Below are 6314 nucleotides of genomic sequence, written 5' to 3'. Positions count from 1 at the left end.
TTAGCAGTATGTTAAGATGAATGTTTTTAGTAAATATTGATTTAGAATTTGAGAACTAATTTTTTTTTTATTTTAAAATATGAATGAATGTTGCTATTTATTTTGTTGGTAAGAGGAATGTTATCCTATCTGGTAAGAAAATCAGTAGGAAAAAGGACAATTTCATTTTAAGAGGGCGGAAGGTATTATTTATTTAAGGGTCTCTACCAAAACAAGAAAAACAACAAAAAAACCAACAAACACAAGCTTGAATTGAAGGTGGCCTTTACATTAGTGACTGTGGTTGAAGCATTTTTTCCTCTTTCAACTTTTATATATTTTAGAAGGATACCACAATTTATATTGGGGAAATGCAGCCCCAGTTGCACTGAGAAATACAGTGTATGTTAGAGATATATACCATAAGGTTGCTGCTTATTGGAGTTACATCCCAGTTGCTTCTCCTCCTCTACTCCAGTGTCAGGATACCTCACACTGAAATTGGGTGGGAATTCAGTAATCTTTTTGTGATATTCCCCCTCCCCCCCCCCCCCCCCCCCCCCCCCGAATGTAAAGAAAGGAGAAGGACTTCAGTAACTTCTAAAAAAAAAAAAAAAAAAATTAAAAATGGATTCTTCCAAGTTTTAAAGCACTGCTGGAATTAAGGCTTTTTATAGAAGAGCTGCAGGTTTGTTGGGAAATGGTGGTAAAAGTCTGTCTTTCTGTCTGTGATGTTGTCCAGGGCTTCTAACAGCAGAACTTGCCCATGGTAACCAAGGACATTGTTACTGGAAGGAAGAGTGGATGATAGGTAGAGAATCTTCCCCTTCTGTTTTATAGATACAGTGAAATATTACACAATGAATCAGAGAACACCAAAGAGTCCTTATTTTACTACACTTGGAATGCTTTGGAAAGAGAATTAGAATGACTCTGGTGCAAGTTGGATTAAAAGAAATTTCTTCGCTCATGGTTAAACTAAGACAGGAGTAAACTTTAGGTCTAAAGAATTGGAAGGGGAAGATGGAATATTTTGTAGCTCCTTTGGGCTCTGAGATAAAACTGGAATCCCCTTCTGCTAAGTGAAATCGCTGGCAAAGTATGCCTCATTTATCATTCTAAAATGGACAGCATCAGTTGCTGCTACAAGAGACTGTGTTCGTATATTAAAGGTCTATATAGTAGTTGAATGTGCTCCAGTTAATCATGACTTTAATTATTTGTGTTTGTGGTTTTCTTTCTTCTGACATCTGAAAATATAGTAAAATATATTAAAGTTGCAAGGTCAAATATTCAAAAATTAAGATGCTTGGAATTTCTTGAGGCAATGTGATATCGGAGGCAGGGCTCTAGTTTTGAGAGGTGGGCTTAGTGCTGTCCATCTGCCTTGTACCACTGGCTTAGTACTCTTAAAAGATAGTTTGGTTAGATTGCAGTTGGACTGGATGATCTTTAACATCTTTTCCAACCTGAGCAATTCTATGATTCTATAATCATAAGTCACTTGATTAGAATGTGTAAGTTAGAAATCCAGTTAAGAGAGCTGAAGGTCAAATAGCTCATCTTTGTCTGGAGGGAGCTCAAGGAGGCTCCAGCTTTGGTGCTTTGATAAAATACATAAACGTCATGATGAATTTGAGCACTGGAGCTTCAGTTTCTCATCTTTGAGGATGCTGTTATTTCAAATATTTCAAATTATTTCAAATGCACTTTGAAGCAACAGCTTTGGGTCAAGAGCACATACAAATTTGATGTTGTAGAATACGTGCAATAAAAACAAAATAATTAATGAAAGAACCTGATTTGTTTGTGTACAGTTTATTTGTATGGTGCTAGCTTCATCTGCTGAAGAGGTTGAAAAGTGTGTAATGAAGAAAAAAGGGTTGTTTCACTGTTAAGGCATTCCTTTGCTTAAGAGGCAAATCTATTTCCAGTCTTTGCAGATGCTGAGAAACTTGTTTGCATTTTTATCTGGCTATTAATCTGTCTCTGTGTTCCCAAGTTGCTTTCTGGCTCTCTATTTCTGGAAACTCAATGCAATAAGTACTCTGAAGTCGTAATAAATAGTCCTACAAATTCTAAACCACTTAGGAAATGCATCAGTGGTTGCACAGTAGTACTGAGTTTTCTTGTTGGAGGCCGTTGTGTTGATGTTTGTGGGGAAGCAGGATTTCCTGAGTATTGTAGGACACGTAGTTCTTAGATTAGCACTTGAAATGTAATGTAAGGCATGATACCACTCTGGGGGGGGGGGGGGGGGAGGGGGGAAGTTGTTCTCCAATTCATAAACTGAGCATGTATTTAGGCCCTCATAAAGAGAAGTCTGGAAATTTACATGTGACAATTATATGAAGAATGCATAGCCATATCTTCCAAATTGCTTGACTTCCTATAGCTGTAACTGCAAAGTACCATTTATAGACAATTTAGTATGCATCATACCTTTCTGGTTGGCTGTATTGTTGTAAAATTTGCATTGCTGATAAGGAAAATAAGTGATACTGAAATGCCAGTGTTGTATTCTCCTGTGCCATGATACAGTGTTATTCTGGTGAGGCACTGTTCTCTCTGCTGAGCTAGTTACAGTTCAATTGAAAATACTGTATCCACTTAGGAAGTCCAGTTACAGATATTCAGTGTTTACTTGTGTTAATGCAGCTTTGTGAAAGGGCAGCATGCATCTACAGCATTTAAGTGGAATTTACTGTTATTAGTATAAAGCATATATTAAAGCAATGGCTTATGCTATAATAGTGCATAGTTATTTTCTTGAGTCTTCAAGAAAGTTGCTTCTGTACATCAGTCACAACTGATTGCCCAAAATGCTTCTACAGCATAACTCAGGAGCTACTGATTTGTATAACAAATTCTTGAGGGTTTTTTCCCATATGCCACTTGATTACTTACATCAAGTAAAAATAAGGGCATTTTCAGTGATTCTAAGGACCACAGACCAGTGTCTTTTGACTCTGTTTTTTGTTCTACCTTTTCAGCAACTGCATTTGTAAATCAGTTTTTGAGAGATAAGGATGACTTCCATCTGTGATGAAACAGTAGAAAAAGTGTCATAGGCACAAAGAAAACCAGTGTATGAAACTAAAGTCTTGACAATTCATTAGGTAAGATACATACAATAATTCTGTATGCATTTGAAGCTGTAAGATGAGGCTTTGTAAAATAGATGCAGAAAATAAGTTGACTGTGTGACTGGAAACTGTTTTAAGAAACAAATTCTGTAACTGTGTCGCAAATGTCAAACTTCATACTGTTTTAATGGCTGGAAAACCAACTTGAAATAATTCAGGTCTGAGTTCCTGGTATTTTTCCTCTGAAATGGATTTTATATAATGCCAATAAAGCTTATTTATCCACTGAAGTTTTGAAAGAAATAGATAAGAGTTCCTTATTTTTTTCCTTAATACTGCCATGTCTCAATAAAAGTTTTACCTTGTTACAATGCCAATATTGTTGTTTGTTTCAAAACTTTGAGAATCTGTTGAAATAAATGTGACAATTTCTTCCTAAGGTTAGTGCAGCTGGCGGAGTTTACCAGTGTCGTTTCCTAAACTGATAGGTGCTCCTTATGTTTTCAGCAAAAAATGAAAGTATTTCAGTGTTTCAATCCATGCGACTACAATGTTTGAAAAATTATTTTGTTTTACATGTGCTACTGATGTTCTGAAAATCTTAATTGTTGCTGTTGAAGTAATTGCTTTAAAATTCATAGTGTATTTCAATTCATGGTTGAACTACCTAATCTTTGTTTGACATGAAGTATATTTATCCCCAGTCTTCTGTCAGCGTATGAAAAATATTCACTCTATTGCACAGAAATTACCATCATTATGTGGTTTTTTTACTCTAAAAAATTACATTGTATATAACATAATCCTGAGGTGCAATTTTTTTATAGAATTGCTCATTTTTAATTCAATATTTTGTTTGCTCAGAAGCCTTGTCTATCCAAACTTACAGATCAAAAGTATAGAATGATTTTGTTTTAAGGCTGAAATAACTTATGACTAATCTAAAGAGTTTTGAAAGAAACTGAAAATGTATTGTTTGAAATGTTTCTTTTATTTCTATACGGTATGGCAGCCAGCACAGTAGGTGAGTCTTTCCTATACTGTGGACACCCTTTGTTGGTAGTGGTGGTTTTTTTTTTGTTTTTTTTTTTTGTCTGAAGAAGAGGTCCAAGAACAGGTTTTCAAACCGTTCTTAAATTTAATAAATTTTATTGTAGCTGATTCAGATGCATTTCTATTTCTACTACCCCTGGAAATAGAAGAGGTACACTATTTCATAAATCAGCATAGGCTAATTAATTTAAATTCTGGCTCAGTTTCACAGTTGTGAATTCTGCAAATAAATTCTAAGGAGGTGTTTGATTTATACTTCCTGTACCTGTTTGGCTTATTTGTCTTTTTCTCCCTCACTTCTATGAAATAACTGTCATATTATGATTGTATAAAATAAATGTATTCAGTATTTCTATGCTGCTTTTATCAATTTCCTGTAAACTTCTTTCAAACTTCCTATGAAGACATTGTTATGCTTGCACAATTTTTCCATCTTTTTCAGGATTCTACCTGTTTCTTTTAAGTCTTTAATGAAGTCAAATATTTGGAGCTAAAGAGGAGACTAATGTAAGATATTGTACATTAGAAGACATACATAATGTCTTCTCCAGTTCATCTGAAGTTTCACATGGGGTGAGGATGGAGTTAAACTCAGTATTTCACAAAAAAAACCAAGCAACCCAAACACCTGCTATTTTGTTTAGGCAGAGGAAGAGCTAGACTTTATAAGGCTAGTAGACCCCTAAGTTTGTCTGCTATCAGATTTCCAATAGTACCTGGTACCAGACATAACTTACACAAACACAAACATTCGTAATCCTATAAGTATTCTCTCTTCTAGTTTTCTTGATAATATAATTGCATTAATATCTTTTCTACCTTTAAGTCTGTAAATGCATCAAGAAGCTGCCTCCAGAGAGTCTCTCCCTTTAATTGAAGTCATAGTTTCTAGGATTTGATCTCTATATCAAATCATCTGCTGCTAGTCGTGAGCTAGACTTTGGTGTCAACAACAAAAGAGAAATGAGAACAAGTTCTGTCTTGATTTTTTTTTTTTTTTTTTTTTTGAAGAGATATGTTGAAGATAAGGCACTCAGAAGGAAATTTCTGTGCTGCAGGATGTGATTTTTTTGGTGATGGGTAGTGGATAGCACAGGTTGGAGTTGGACACATTGAGTATCTGGAGCTGATACCTTTGTGAAGGCAAGCATAAGTCTTGGCTTATCATCCCCCTCTGACTTTCATGCCCAGTGTTTGTAAAAGTTGTTCTTGTGGATGCCCCATCCCTGGAGGCATTGAAGGCCAGGCTGGATGTGTCTCTGGGCAGCCTGGTCTGGTGGTTGGCAAACCTGCATGTAGCAGGGGGGTTGAAACTCGATGATCATTGTGGTCCTTTTCAACTCAGGCCGTTCTGTGATTCTAAGAAAAATGTGTTTTCAGTTATTTTAGCCAAATTTGAAGACAGATCCTGGAGATTAAATCTACTCTTTCTTCTGAAAAAAGAGATTTTTTTTTTTTTTTTTTTTAATGTTGCTAATGTAAGAGTCTCTTTTACCTCAGCTCTATTTGCTTTTGCATGAATGCCTGAAATGCATATATGTATTCACCATATCATTTGGAATTGATATGCATAAAGAAACCAAATACTTCACCTTCTGAGTATGTTACTGATGTAAATGGCTTGAGGTTAGTAGGTTTTCTTTGTGTAGTGTCCATCAATCAAGGACTATCATTTTCAAGATTAATATTTTGATTCAGCCTTTTAATCAATTTTTATAATGTATTTTTATATGCCAATATCTGAGGATAGCAGAATTAATGAAACAACATTTTCTGCTTAAAGGTTAGAATGACTTTATTAAGTACATGAACTCAAGATTTTGCATAACTATTTTCTCAGGGTGATGAATCCTGTTCATGTATTTTCTGTAATAGAACGTGAAGCATTTCGTTCAATGTAAATGATTCCCTGAAATTATTTTAAACTAAACATTCAGAACTAGTCTTTCTTAAGTTTTTATGTTCCCTCTGTAAAGAGAAACATTGAGTCCTTTTTGAGAGCTCTACCTGTAGAATTTAGCAAATAAGCTTTAAAATATTTTAAGATTTATGATGCTCTAATAAGATACTTTTTCTTCATGAAATGTCTTGAAGGTATTGCACTCCCTCAAATTATCACAGTCTTTCCAGTGGTGTATGAAATTTCTGCTTTTCCTCATCTTTATTCTTTCCCCTTTTGTTATTCTCACTATAGTT

This window comes from Lagopus muta, chromosome 2 (assembly GCF_023343835.1).
Source record: "Lagopus muta isolate bLagMut1 chromosome 2, bLagMut1 primary, whole genome shotgun sequence".
Classification (NCBI taxonomy): Eukaryota; Metazoa; Chordata; class Aves; order Galliformes; family Phasianidae; genus Lagopus; species Lagopus muta.
Note: the sequence above shows the minus strand (reverse complement) of the source record.